Source organism: Periplaneta americana, chromosome 1 (genome assembly GCF_040183065.1).
Source record: "Periplaneta americana isolate PAMFEO1 chromosome 1, P.americana_PAMFEO1_priV1, whole genome shotgun sequence".
Classification (NCBI taxonomy): domain Eukaryota; kingdom Metazoa; phylum Arthropoda; class Insecta; order Blattodea; family Blattidae; genus Periplaneta; species Periplaneta americana.
In genome coordinates this window covers 159,145,393-159,161,648 of record NC_091117.1, presented here as the reverse complement: position 1 = coordinate 159,161,648, position 16,256 = coordinate 159,145,393, and the positions used below count along the sequence as shown (strand labels likewise).

The following is a 16,256-nucleotide window of genomic DNA, read 5'->3' as shown; positions in this document are numbered from 1 at the left end:
CCGTAATTTCCATTACCAGTTCAAATTATATACATAGTAGTGGCTTGTGCAGCAAATGCTGCAAACTAAGTTCATTAGACGTTGAAATAAACATTTTTCAGATTTATTTTCAATGAAGAATACCAGACATTCTGAAAGTTATTTGCTTCCATAATAATGAAAGATACTCTCTCTCGAGCCAATACTGAAGAGAACCAAGCATATAAATATCTACACCACGCCGCCATTAAATATATGAAAATGACCTAGCCCCACTTGATTAATAACTATAAAAATATTTGATTTTTAATAATATTATTATCTTACGTAAGTTTTATAGCTTTCAGTAACAATACTATATACTATATAGTATATAGAAATAAAGTAGAGTAAAATATAGAAACCAAAACAAATATAGAAACCAAAATCTAATTTTAGTTATCTGTACATCTACCTATATAACCCCAAAACGTTTCACTTTCATATCATCAATATAGCATTAATATGTATAATTAATGAAAAATAGTCACATCACGGCATTAACTACAATAATATTTCATTTCTAATGGTAATAATGTCATCAAACCACCTCAAGTTTTGTAGTTTTTAATATTCAATACACAGCTGTACCCAGAAAATTACACACCACAGAATCGAACCTGTAAATTATTTTTAGTAAGTTAAGTTTTTAATAACCAATTTAATTTGAGCTCTAAATATGTCAGAATTCTTGCAGATCATGGCCTTCGTGTAATATTGTTTACTGTAGTGTGTATAGTTTTTATTCTGAAATGCAATTAGTTCTCAGAACTGACGAAAGGTGGATTTTGGAAAATAGGAAAATTATGTAGGAAAACTAACGCTTCACTGAAAATTACTATTTTTCTGAAAATCCTTGGGTGCCAAGCTTCAAAATATTGGTTCATTCATTAAAATCCGTTCAGCCGTTTTCCCGTAATTTCAATTACCAGTTCAAATTATGTATAGATGGGATAGAACAGAATAATAGGATAGTATGGGTTAATAATATCCTTGGAAACACATCCGATGGTTCTACGTAATTAATATCTATTCCTCCACTACGCGAGTCAGTTATTCACCCTTGAAATAAGAGAATCATCTACTCTTCCATCCCTAACGAAACCAAATCTGATATTTTACCCACGAAAAGGTGAAGGGTGGGCGAAGTTGATTTAGGATCATCCCTTCTCTACGTCATCAAGAATACTTCCACCCTCGAAATACAAGGGTAGAGCAGGAGGGGTGAGCATCATCCCAAACTATGCACATGTGTTAATGAGGGACATCAGCTAATACTTGTTATTCCTTTAAGTAAGGCGACAACAAGACTGGGCGCAGGCGCCTTGTGGAGGAGGATGAGGGCGCGGAGGTTAAGGGGGAAGGACGTCTCCCGCCAACGCGTAGTCTGTGATTGGTCGAAGTCTGTGACGTCATGCGCGCGTCGCACGAACAGTTATGATAGCGCGTGTAGTCTACAAAGTTATAAAACACGTTGCAACGTGCTGGTCGCTAGCAGAAAACATCTTCCTTCCTCCGTGGCGTTTTGCTCCGCGGCGACGCCATACGACGCTCTCCTTCCGAGAAGACGCTGGTAGCAGTACTACATCTTCTTATCTCTCCGGAGCGTCCTGTGGATAACAAATACACAGGTAGAGTGCATGAATTCCATTTGAAATTGTTGGTTTATGATTTCTGTGTGTTTTTATACTACAAGTTTGTGACGTATATGATGGTTTAAAAATATTTGTTGTTGTTGATTATAAATAACGGGCGCTAACAATGACAGGACGTAAGTTAATTTACGTAACATGTGACGTAAAATGTATAATTTTAATTATTAACAGGTGCAATGCGGAAGATCAGAAGCGTATATAATGGCAAAGCTTTTAGGTTTTTAATTGTATTCATATGGTTGGAATTATAACAAACTTTACTAATATGTTATGGCAAAATGTTTGTCTTTCGCTAATCTCCACTACAATGACTACTTAAGGCAACGTAAGAAATATAGTCTACATAGGGTTAATAGGTACTCATGAGTGAGAAAAAGTCCACACCTGTGGAGTAACGGTTAGCTCGTCTGGTCGCGAAACCAGGTGGCCCGGGTTCGATTCATGTGACGTAAAATGTATAATTTTAATTATTAACAGGTGCAATGCGGAAGATCAGAAGGGTTTATAGTGGCAAAGCTTTTATGTTTTTAATTGTATGCGTATGGTTGTAATTATAACCAACATTTATAAACTTTACTAATAGGTACTCATGAGTGAGAAAAAGTTCGCTAATATGCATTACAATTACTACTTAAGGCGACGTAATAAATATAGTCTACATAGGGTTAACAGGTACTCATGAGTGAGAAAAAGTCCACACCTTTGGAGTAACGGTTAGCGCGTCTGGTTGCGAAACCAGGTGGCCCGGTCGGGGCAAGTTACCTGCTTGAGGTTTTTCCGGGGTTTTCACTCAACCCAATATGAGCGAATAATGGATAACTTTCGGTGCTGGACCCCGAACTCATTTCACTTGCATTATCACCTTCATCTCATTCAGACGCTAAATAACCTAAGATGTTGATAAAGCGTCGTAAAATAACCTACTAAAATAAATGAGTGAGAAAAAGGAGAAGTTCATAAAAAATAGCAGAACAATTGTAGGACAAATAAATTTTGCAGAGTCCCATATTATATGACTTTTTATATTACAACATCCACTTTAAGCTGCAAAATTGGCATTACTGTTTATTTTATATACACTTAGGTATACTAAATAACTAACTGTACAAAAGATAATGTTGCTAATGATCAATATAGTTACGGTATAGTACATTTCTGTATCAGCACGGTATACAGGAGTATAGGCCTACATAAAAATGACAAACTATTTTTTTTTACCGAATTAGAGAAACTATTTCACTCACCATATTTTTGCTGGTAGATGAATGAAAAAAATAAGAAAGGCTTTCCTTACGCTCGGAAGAATAATTGAAGTGTGTGACCTCAAAACGCGTTAAGTCCATTTTTTTGAAAGGCCTGGTATAGTTCTTTTTATCCACCTGTCTACTGACTGAGCAAGTTTTCAAGTAATATGCGCAATAACGCAAACGTTTAGACAAGGATTGACGTTATTTTGTAAGAAAACTAATTTAAAATACAATGATAGAGGTCTCAAGCAATATATCCATGTATAAATCATAAAAATGATGAAATAGACTGAGCGAATTTTGTGATTACACTCTTCAATTTACTGTATTACATAGATTCACTCATATTGATTTTGAGATGAAAAAAATTTAAATCATGACTGATATCATCTCCGGTATTAAAAGTTTTAATAGAATGGCATGGAGTTAAAATTGCCTAACCCACATTTTGAAAATCGCTGTTGTTTTATTTCTGGAAATTCAGTGAAGGGTTGCTTCTTAATTGCTAACTTGTTAGAGTATTTATAAATGTTCTGGCTTTAGGTTCTATAAAAATTATATTCCAAAGTTAATTTTAAAAAAGTTAGTTCAGTCTTTGAATAAAATATATGGACGAAAAACTGAAGTTATATTCGCAGTTTAGATCATGTTTTGGAATTTTATTTATTGAAGATCCAGAGATTGAGATTTTCTTATTAATATACGGACATTTTTAGCAAATTCTAAAAAAGAAATATGAATGGCATCTTCTGATTTCGGACGTCTGGTAACCATACGTTTACTATTATAAAATAGTTAATTTTTTAATATGTGTATAAAACGGAACCACTGAGGTACTCCGAAATTACTATTCAAAATAATATCGTTCAGACATTTTAACACAAGTTTAGACAACACTCAGCTATAATACGTAACACAGAAGTGCACAGCACAAGTTTTAGACGAGATACTGAATTTCGGCTTTGTCTTTGCAGTGAAGGAGGTTCAGATTTTTACAGTAGAACCGTTACCCAGTCCATTGGTGTAACAGGAGGGTGAGTAAAGGCTGGTTCACAGTAAACCTAGAACGGAAACGAGAACGATAACGGAAATATTGTTAAAATAAATATATTTAAATGTAAGCATTCACAATTAACTGTATGCTCACATTTAAATACAATTATTTTAACAATATTTCCGTTCTCGTTGTTTCCGTTCCCGGTTTATTGTGAACCAGCCTTTAGTTTGCAGTAGGAAGAAGGGAAAGCGTGTGACCTTGGCAAACATAAATGCTTGTGGACGACTATAGTAAAATATTATAAATTACTCAAGAAATGACGTAACTATACGCTGAAGAAATTAAGAGACTGCACCTAATACGATAGGAATCTAAACCTTTTAACACGCTCTCCTGTAAATGTTTGTCTGTGTGGTTTGGGACTATGTCATTCCCACCCCTTCAAATATTTTAAGCGGTCTTCGGGTTGAATCAGCAGATCTATCTTGATATCCTATTTTTGTCCATTCAATGAAAATTCTTTAAATTATTTTCTGTATTATTGTGTATAATTATTATATTCCTCCTATTATATTCAGGCTTGTGTTGTGATTAGAATTATATCCATCGTTTGAGAATTAATAACACCTTTGACGGGAAATATAAATTACTATATTGTGAATAAGTATGTTAAATTCATTACGTAAATAATCATGCAGGAATGTAGTCTATGTATCTCGATCCTTTAAGGAAAAATAATGCTGATATCTAATGTCATTTTCTTTATATTCCCAAAGATAAAACTAGTGAGATAATCCAAATGATGGAAACTGTACTTTTTACAATAAATATTTAATTTCTAGTACTTATTCCTGCTAGGTTTCAGTTATATCCAACTTACTGGAAATGCTGAAATATATTTTCTTATTGCACTAGGGGAGAGACTCTGCATACCAAGATTCGTACTTAAAACTATCCCTTACAATAAAAATGTGTTTCTCGATAGCCTATTAGCCTATTTTGAAGATATAATCAGTAAGGAATTTTGAAATTTGAGATGAAGTTTAATTGAAAATATTGATAGGGCTATAGTATTTAAGTCCTTAAATCAGAGTGTTGTTGCAAGTAATTACAAGTTTCGGAATCATATATGTCTCTGGTAAAATTTCAGAGTAGGCCCTAATATAAATCATTGCACCGAAAAATTACTTAATTGTTGATTAGTAAATTAAGAAATGCCATTCTATAAAATTTCCTTCTGAAAAGTTAATCCTGATAAAAATAAATGTATTTCTACATCTTGTTTTGAAAATGGAATCAGTAAGGAGCTTCGAATGAAGTCCCTTATATAATACGCCTTTGATATTCTCAAATTTAGTTTAAAACTTCACAAAAATTAATCTCTCCTGTCCCTGAATCTCAGATTATAATATTACAACTTTTACGCTAAAGTACAAAGTCTTGTACATAACATATTTATGTAATTTTCTCCGTAATAGTACCTGAAACCTAAAAACCTAAACTAAACATTTATGCAGTTAACACAAGGAATCCCTTTTATGACGTGTATCAGCAATTAATTGCTCTAGTCATTAATCTGTATAAATAAACGCGCCATATCTTGTATTAGGTACTATATGTTACAGAGACTTATCTCGCAGAACTACGTATTGACAATAAAAAGACGGTACATATTTCAAGAAACAAGACGTGGCGCATAGACAGTAATTTTACAGACATAAGATTTGGTATATTTCACTATTTTGGAGGGAAGTATTCAAGTTCGTAAATTTTAATTATTACGAGTATATTTGTTAGTCTTTGATTACTAACCACATCAAAATTAGTTGCGTACATTACGAATAAAATATAAATACATTTTAAGGATTTTCATATCGTATCACTAAAAAAGAAAGAATATAATGAATGTTGTCTGGAAATTTATTTTAAATAGTTCGAGGTATTACGTAAAAGACTACCCTGAAGTTGAAAACATCATTTTCGTTGATTGTCATCTGATGTTTTGAATTACAAAATAAAATAATATATGTTACGCCCTCTTTCACATAATAATTGCTGTTACATAACGAATAATTTGTCCATGACTGTATGAAGGGATATCGCATATTAAACATATGGAAGCGGAAGAAAAAAGAGTAGTATTAAATATAAATCACAAGTTTGATAAACAGAAGTTTTTACATATCATCTACTACTATTGTTACATGTAATTTCTGTTTCTTAATTAAACAATTTTTATATTATATCTTTGAATATATATTTCTTCAAAAATAGGTCGCAACTCTCATGAAATATTTCTATGACACTTGCTCCATGTGAAAATAGTGGTAAGAAAATGAAATTCGTTAAAATATTTATTAATAGAAGTTCAACGTAGGATCTACTACTTTATAAAAAAATTGTATAACGTTTTCAACCTGTTGAATTCCGTCTTCTATCAGGTCACGAGTAAGATATAGTTTACGGATAAATCTATAAAATTGCATTCTGCCATTACAAATACATTTACAGAACACAAAATTGATACAGTATTTTAGTTTTATTCACCCAAGCTTTATATATATTGTCGAGTCACGGATTATTATTATTATTATTATTATTATTATTATTATTATTATTATTATTATTATTATTCCTACTTTCTCCATTCTCCTGTAAATTCATCACTCTTAGCCCCAAATATTTTCCTAAGAACATTAATTTCAAATACCTTTAATCTCCGTTCCTCTCTCGAAGTGAGAGTCAAAGTTTCACAACCATACAGAACAACCGGTAATATAACTGTTTTATAAATTCTAACTTTCAGATTTTTTGACAGAAGACTAGATGACAAAATCTTCTGAACCGCATAATAACAGGCATTTTCCATATTGATTCTGCGTTTAATATCCTCCCGAGTGTCATTTATATTTGTTACTGTTGCTCCAAGATATTTGAATTTTTCCACCTCTTCGAAGGATAGATCTCCAATTTGTATATTTCCATTCCGTACAATATTCTGGTCACAACACATTATCATATACTTTATCTTTTCGGGATTTACTTCCAAACCTATCTCTTTACTTCCTTCAAGTAAAATTTCCCTGTTTTCCCTAATCGTTTGTGGATTTTCTCCTAACATATTCACGTCATCCGCAAAGACAAGAAGCTGATGTAATCCGTTCAATTCCAAACCCTGTTTATTATCCTGAACTTTCCTAATGGCATATTCTAGAGCGAAGTTAAAAAGTAAAGGTGATAGTGCATCTCCTTGCTTTAGCCCGTAGTGAACTGGAAAACCATCAGATAGAAACTGGCCTATACGAACTCTGCTGTACGTTTCAATGTTACACATTTTAATTAATCGAACTAGTTTCTTGCGAATACCAAATTCAATAAGAATATTATATAAAACATCTCTCTTAACCGAGTCTTAGATGAATATGATGATGCTGATGATGATAATGGTGAATATAATAATTTTATTACTCTCTTTCCTTTGTTTGAAGATATCAGTAAAATAATATTTAGTTTGCAGTTTGGAAAAAATTGCCACTAATGCAATAAGAACGGCGAAATAGTAGAATATTTTTAAGCGCGAAGCAAATGAATTGGTTTAACTGATATGAAAAGAACTGTTATCACCGCCCTATGGAACGGACATCGACATAGATCCTGGTAATTGTAGCAAAACAGTGCAGGAATTAAAAAAAAAAACTATTGAAATCCGATGTTTTACAGTTGTAAAAGCCGTATAGTGCTACTTGAAATGTCAATTTACGAAATGAATTTTAAATTACCAACACTGCTGTGTGATTGGTGTACAGCTAGGCCCTAACATTTGGATAACGACATACAGTACATTTCAAGTACAATTATTTATTTAGTGTATCTTTCTAACTGCCGATACCATTCACACAGGCCAATGTAGTACATTGATACAGCGTTAATGGAAAAATGTTCAATGCCACCTGTAGCAGTAATAAAAACTTATTAAACATCCACTTTGTCCATAGGAAATCTCATAGATCTGCTCGGGGTTAAACACTGAGGCCCAGTTTCACCAAACTTTGTTAAATGCTTAACATGTCGTTAAGGCGGTTTAACAGTAAACTTAACGGAAGAGATGTTTCATCATCTGTTGTTACTTCTAACATCATGTTAAACCCACTGTTAAATTAACATAGCATACTCCCGCAGTTAAATCCTTAACATCCTGCTACAGCGTGAATCATGGCTTCAGGAAACGTATGTTACAAGCTGCGTTATTATAGGAGATATATTTTCAATGGAAATTAGCTGTAATGACCACCTTAGAGTTTTTTAATTATTTTAGACACATGTTCATAAATACTAAAGTGATTGATATTAAAATTAGCCCTGCATACGCAATAAATAGAAGACGTGTGTTTACTAACGTAAGAATTTGTGTGATTATTATTTTGTATTAATACTCATATAATAAAATTGCAGATTTTCAAAACGAAATTTCTTTACTTCACTGATTTAACAGTTCACATGTAATTAAGACTAACGACGTGTGAAAATATGTTAGGTATCTAAGATACAAAAATAATATTACCGCTTACCATTGTATTCAGCATCACAGTCATCTTCATTTTCTAATGGTTCTACTTGATCCCGGATAATTAAAAGAATCTTTTCACCCATATCATCAACTTTGAGAGTGAAAGTACTACCGTTAGTTTTCAGACGTTCCACTGTATCTTGTGCAGGATCCTTCTTAATACTTTCATAACATTCATTTGTTTCATAGTTGGCGTTTTCGCATTCATGACGATTGAAATGTTGGGCTAATGAAACCCATACTTGTTCCTTTTTCCTTATGGAAGTTTCATCATTACGTTTGTATTCAATTACATTCTTACCGGTATATAATTAGTTGCTAGATCTACTAAAATAATTATGTTGCTCCTTACAAGTTTCTTTTTCTCGATTTCCGTTATAATTATATTAATCTCTAATACTTTCATAATGAAAAAATTTAATTTTCCGCTAAAACAAATAACTAGGCCACAACTATAGGAAAATTCAGTAAACTTTGATATAATCACTGCCTCGTTGATTCCTGTTACATTGCTCTTAACATCATGTTGCCTAACCAAAGTACTTCAAATGGTTGGTGAAGCACTGTTACACTTAGAGGGTGTTTAATTTTCAACAACGGGTTAGTAAACATGCTGTTAGCATTATTTTAACGTGGCTCATTAGGTTAAGGTCCTTGCCTGCCGGTCTGAAGTTGCGCTCGGGTGTGGATTCGATCCCCACTTTGGCTGATTACCTGGTTGGGATTTTTCCGAGGTTTCCCCCAACCGTAAGGTGAATTCAACGTAATCTATGGATAATCTTCGACCTCATCTCGTCAAATACCAACTCGCTATCACAAATCTCATCAACGCTAAATAAACTCGTAGTTGATACAGCGTCGTTAAATAACCAACTAAAAAACATGGAAATGACTTTAACATCAAACTTAAGAAATATAACTAATTAAATGAATCAAGAAACAGATATTTCAGGAAACGAATGATCACAAGTACAAAACAATGTAAACTTAAGATAACTTAAAATTCAAGTCCTATCATAGCAGAGAAATTTAAGTACTGAATCGAAAATATAAGAAAAGAGCATAATCTCCTCAAAAGAGATTCTTACGGCCGTTATTGTGATACACTAAGTCGTACCAACAACGAATTGGCACTATTAGTGAAAGACGGCACATTCCTAACATAATGATGATTCATATAATATCAACGAAATTGGATGAGTTACTTCCACAGGATGAACAGAGATAGTTTTCCACAACTACAGAGGGTTGTTTTCGATCTCTGATAACGAATTTGAATGACGTCATCTCCGTCAGGAATCACACCGACAGCTGAATTGCGACGTGAGGTGACAGACCAATAGTGAGTGATTTCATAGAGTGCACGGTGTATCACAGTAGCAATGCCCAAGAAAATCGAGCCTTTTTGAGAGGGGTACATAACTCTTTCCGATGCCAAGTACAGTTACGTGAAAATCATAGGAGCTTGCAAAAAACGTGGTTTCGTTATTTCCAAGAAAAGCATCTTGTGTGTACCTAATAAGACTGGCAAAGCTCGCATGAGATTAGTTCCAGAGTGGAAAAAGCAAGCAAATCCACCGTCCGTCACAAGTCGTCGCACCCCACGAGATGATACAAATTAATTCCATTCGAGCTTTACCAATCTTATTAAGTACACAGAAGATGCCTTTCTTGGAAATAACGAAACCTCGTTTATTGCAGGCTTCTTTTATTTTCACTTAACTGTACTTGGCATTGGAAAGGGTCGTAATGTATCCCTCCCAAAAGGCTCGATTTTCTTGGGAATTTCTGCTGTGAGTCGCCGTGCACTCTATGAGATCACTCACTACTGGTCTGTCACCTCGCGCCACAGTTCAGCTGTCGTGTGACTCCTGATGCACATGATGTCATTCAAATTCGTTATCAGAGATCGGAAACAACCCTGTATCCTTTTTGTGTCATAAAAGAAGCTGTCGAGTTATGAAAATACCAAGAAAGCGTTTCAAAGAACAGGAGCATGATGAATAGGTGAAGTTCATATCAGTATTAGATTAAGAAGAAACCTACTCACAGATGCTTGTAACAGATGTAATAACGACATGTTAACTTAATGATACTAACAGCGGTAGTGTTAGAAATAGTAATAGTGGCATTGGTATTAGTAGTGGTAAAGTAGTACAGTAGTAGCAGCAGGAGCAGCAGTAGCAATATGATAGTATTTACATTAATATACTGATGAAGCTATCCGAAAGTTTTGTTAAGGAAAGCAAATGAGCATTTAAGTGTGCTGAATTTAGTTTAGATTTATTATAAACATAAGACGACTAATATGGCACTGAGAGTTGAAAAGTTCATTAATAAAACCTTATCCTACTCAGAAAATTGAATAGGTTGGTATAGAAAGAACCCATCTACAAAATTAAAAATTTTCAGGAGAGAGAAAAACTGAATACCATTTATTTTCTATGCATAAGCACAACTTTCTCCAAACTGTGAAAGGCTTGGAGTCGACTTAGTGGGCCTCTCTTCTAGTCAATGTGTGCGCCTCATAACCAGCTATATTTTAATGCAATAAAACCATTTTCAGAAATAAATATATAGATGAGCCCTTTCTATACAGATCAGTTCGACTCATAATTCGTATATTCATTCATTTAAGACACGTTTAATATTCCAAATTAATAAAGTGAGAAATCTAATACGAATACAAATATATTTATACAAATTCCACCAACAAACTTGCACTTGCGCATAAATAGGTAAATAAATAACACTGAATTATAACATTAGGAGTAATCAGGATCCGTCTGTGCTTATCTGTTTAACAAATATTGGTTGTTATAATACTTGTCACATTAGTTTATTCAGTTTTTAACGTTTTTGGCTTGAATAAGCTATCTTCAGAAGAGTTATATGCCTAATTATATGGATGAAATTGGTACATGTGTATATAGTACAAAATAGATGAATCAGGTGAAATTATAAGTCTCTATGGTGATAAATATTGAATATAAATTGATTAAAATATTAAAACAAGGGCTATATGAGCCATGGTAAAAGGTTACTAAAATACAAAAATATTAAAACATGTGCAATATTGTTACAATTACTATATATTAGACCATCTGTGGTAGTGTCCAATTCTGACTAGAATGAAGGTGATTCAATATCGTATGTACTGTGATGGTCCAACATATAATAATTGTAACAATATTGCACATGTTTTAATATTTTTGTATTTTAATAACCTTTGACTATGGCTCATATAGCCCTTGTTTTAATATTTTAATCAATTTATGTTCAATATTTATCACCATAGAGACTTATAATTTCAACTGATTCATCTATTTTGTACTATATACACATGTACCAATTTCATTCATGTAATTAGGCATATAACTTTTCTGAAGATGGCTTATTCAACTGAAAACGTTAAAAACTGAATAAACTAATGTGACAAGTATTATAACAACCAATATTTGTTAAACTGATAAGCACAGAAGGATCCTGATCACTCCTAATGTTATTGTATTAGCTCATCGGTCCTCACTATGCCTTTTAAATTTAACACTGAATTAGGTAATTTGAGTAAATTTATAACGTATAACTAATATAACTTAATAATAAAAGGAAAAATACGAAGAAATAGTAACTTCGAAATGAGCAGAGCTATTGTTCGCAGGTACACTAGAAAGAAAAATCTGTAGAATAGACGTGTAGTGTAAAGAAAAATAAGGAGGAAAGATTGTTGCACTATTTAAGAGATTAAAATGCTTTAGAAGCAAGTGTCTGTTTGATTAATCCCAAATATTGGTTAAATTTTCTCTTAAAATAATTAATAATTAGTTTTAATAAAGTGACGGAATTTTTGTATGATTTTGTTATAATGTCTCGGGCCTAAATTTGAACCATGTTTGGTTCCTCTAGTACAAGAATTCGCACCCTTTTGAGTGTCACCGACTCTTTTAAGTTCCTACTACATTTTGACGGATCCCGAAGATGTTGAGCTTAATTTTGACCTTTAAACACATTCTACTCGTTTCGTAATGTAGTGAATTAAACATCCTTAATAAATTGATAGCGGTATTAAATTTAGTTTTTTTATATAATCTGAAAATATATAAATATGAAGTAATTTTATGTTATATCAGATTTTACTACGAATAATGATATCAGATTTTTAATCTTTTCATCAGGTTATTAATAGCATGGTTACTTATTACCTTGTAGCTGTCAGTTTTGCGAAACTTGGTTCAATTATTATAGATATTCTATATTTGTTCGAGAAGACCAAACCAGAAAATGTATATTCTGCATAAGTATGCTGATGTATACACATGGATACATGCAGCCAAGATTGCATCAGGTTCGTTATAAGAATAACGATTTTAAGCTCGAATCAGAAGGTAATTTTAACAGCATTTCTTCTTCTTCTTCTTCTTCTTCTTCTTCTTCGGACAAACTATGTTTTGTCATCAAGAAAGGTTTTTTGCACAATTGTTTTTCCATTCCTGGAAGGAAAATATTCCTTTGATTTTAATGTTAATGAATGAAGGTATTGCGCTATATTTCCAAGAGTCATCATAATTTTTGTTAGAAAGTCACTGAGAGTAGAAAATGTATCGAATTATCCATTCAAAACTCAGCGAGACAAGTATAATTTCTTCATCGTTTCTTCAATTTAATCTGAACGAGGAATACTGTTAAAGTTAGACTCTGAAAATTGAAATTCAGATAATTTCAAAAATTAAAAATGTCAGTTGTGTAGGTAAGACTTGCAAACCAAACCAAGGCAAGGCTTTCAGGATATCTCATTTCTGTTATTCTGTATCAAAAGTAACATAAGCATAAAATATTTCTTCCAGCTGAGAAAATCAAATAATATGGTAATATTAAGTTTAATTAAATTAAAATTTCAAAACATAATTATCTTGTTTCCGTGGACCCCTTTCGAATCACGACCATCTCCGTAAGTTGGGAACCGCTGTCTAGTACCTTGCTCCTTTTAATATCACTGTGACATTCTTTCTAGTGCAGTAATTGTGAAACATGTTATAAGATTTTACCAGTGTTTATGATAATGAGTTAATACCATTAAATTATATCAGTTTATTTCTAACATTTTAAATTGTGTAAATATGAAATTGGTTGGATAAAGTTAAGATTGTGTTTTATAATTAATTTCTGAAACAAAATTATATCATATTGTAACACTGGTTGAACCAGAGCTAAGCAGACTAGATCTAACACAATAACTGGTACGAAAGAAGGAAGTATTACAAATTTATAAATTGTTTTTCTCAGTCTATTGCGTAATTAGTATGATTGTCATATCTACGAGCACAACTATGGGTTGAAAAATACGTTAATCGTGTAGGACAAATGTCAGCAAGCAGAAGAAGAACTTTCATCATTAACAATAAAATGTACTTTTGTACCATATTATATTTCCATATATTTCGGTTTATTTAATTACACGATAATCTAATGTAAATAAATAAGGTATTTGATATTGTAAAATTACATGTAGTCAAATACAAATATCTAGCAGAAGTATAGTGTCTAATGCTTACGTTGAGTAGGTGATTTATTTCACATGAAACTGTTTTTACACTTCTGTAACGGAATGCATTTAAATTTGACAAAGAATATAGAAGCATTAACAAAATTCAGATGTGGCTCAAATAGACGATTCTTCTATCTCAACATGAGGATTTAAGTAAATTGTTTTGTCTTATTTTGTAATATAATTTGCGTTATTTTTTGTTACGTAATTATTTGATATTTACTATACAATTCATATATTTAAATTAAAATATGCCACCATCTGTAAAATTTTATCCACTCTTGTTCCTAGCATCAGTAACATGAATACAAAGGTTAATGTTGTAATTATGTTAAATATTAATATTAAATTATTATTATTGTTATTATTATTATTATTATTATTATTATTATTTACGCCCGTAACGTAATAGCGTCTTATCCCATTCATTTTAAGTGAGATAAGAACTTCATTATCCCACTCGTTTCCAGGTATGAACGATAGCATCAAGTATATTTCAAACTGTATTTAAGCTAAGTATAACATAATATTACAACGTAATAATTGTATTACTTTTCTCCGGATATGGTTTTTAAAGCTTGCTCTTCAATATTTGAAAGCAAACTTTCAGAGTCACTCATCTTAAAACTTACAAATTACAAATTTGCACAGCCTATTGTTCCTAGTACCTTCACAACTCAAGCTTCGTAACTGTATATACTAGACTGTGGTAACATTATGGTTGTCATGGATTTATAGCGTCACAATAAATCAATATTTCAACTGCCACCTAGATAGTTAACTTCAATTATCCGCTTCTCACGAAAAAAGATAAATTTTTTAACGTCAAATTATTTTTGTTTTTTTCTTTTTAACGGGTGTAGATAAAATATTGTATAATAGGCTACATGCGAGATAACGCTCTATTAATATATTTGTGTGGTTACACGACTCATGCTACACACTCGTCGTGCAAACTTTCACACTCATATATTAATAATGCTCTTTTCCCACTTGTATCGTATATTTAGTTATTATAACAAATATATTGAGAGTATTGGATATAATTTATTTTGTGTTACAATGGTTCATTCGCGGAATTTAGCACACTTATTTAAAAAGTAACTAACGATTCTTATTAACCTGGAGGCTATTTTAGAACGTTGATAGGTAAATATTTTCAACTAAGAAGTGAAGTTTCTAAAACTTTAAGTTATTGAAGGCGGTACATGGAAAGGATTTTACAGTAGGACATTCAGTTCATGTTGTTACAAATATATTCAGTTGCACTTCAAGAAAGTTAGAAAAAAGGACTGGGAGATATCTCTTACGTTGACATTGATTTTGAGATTGCTCGCACTTCTTTTGTTTTCTTATTCATATTGTAATGTCATTCATAGGCGTGTAGCGTCATCTGTTCCTAAAGCTTGTTCAATCCCGTCTTCCTCTCTCCTCATGTTAAATTTATTTCGTTCGACTGTTTTCTTGTGTTACAGTAATGGTATTCAGAATAGCTCTTTGTCTACTAAATTGTCTGTTCGATACGCCTATTTTCTATCCAATTTTCGTACCCATGTACTAGATGTTCTCTCATTTCCAGTGAAATTGATTTATACACTTTTTCTCCTTGCTCATGCAGCAATCGACAATTTGTGACTAAATTTTAATATGAATTGCAGTTTTAACTTTTAATAAACGTCCATTTTAAATTATATAGTATAGTTTGTGATTTAGATATAATGATATTATGATCTTTCATGGAGAAAGGAAAATGAAAATTTGGAATAAATTAGATGAAATCCAGTCTTTGAAGGTAATTATGATTGATATAAGATTTTTCTTTCTTCATTCTGTGATATATATATTTCTTTCTTTTAAGCCAAGCATTTTAAGACATCCTCTTCTTTTTCTCTGAATAATAATTTGGCGACAAAACCTTTAATTTTAGGTACAGAGCATAAAAGGTTTTTAAATTTGATATGACGTCATTGCGCAGAACGACATTCAAATGTTTCTAGAGGGCGCAGTGTTAGTTGGAGGTAAATAATATTTTGTCAGGAAGGACATGCGTTATTAAGAATTCAGTAAGCTGGAAAAGGAAATCCGAAGTAACATACGTTAAATTGTTATTTCAGGAAACTCCTCAATTTTTACTCCTCTGTGTATCTTGAAACTGAGCGTAAAAAGGTTATTTCCGTCTCAATGTATGTGTGTCTAATACCTAACCACTTCACTTACGTGATTCGGG

General features: G+C 32.2%; 1 protein-coding gene across 1 annotated transcript in view; it reads left to right on the top strand.

Annotated features, from left to right (window-relative positions):
* The first annotated feature begins 1,434 nt into the window (after window positions 1-1,434).
* Window positions 1,435-16,256, top strand: part of AstA (allatostatin A) — a 544,560-nt gene continuing 529,738 nt past the window's right edge. Inside the window, exon 1 of the mRNA XM_069830332.1 lies at window positions 1,435-1,649. The gene's annotated coding sequence lies outside the window, so the exon portion shown is untranslated. The remainder of the gene's footprint in view (window positions 1,650-16,256) is intronic.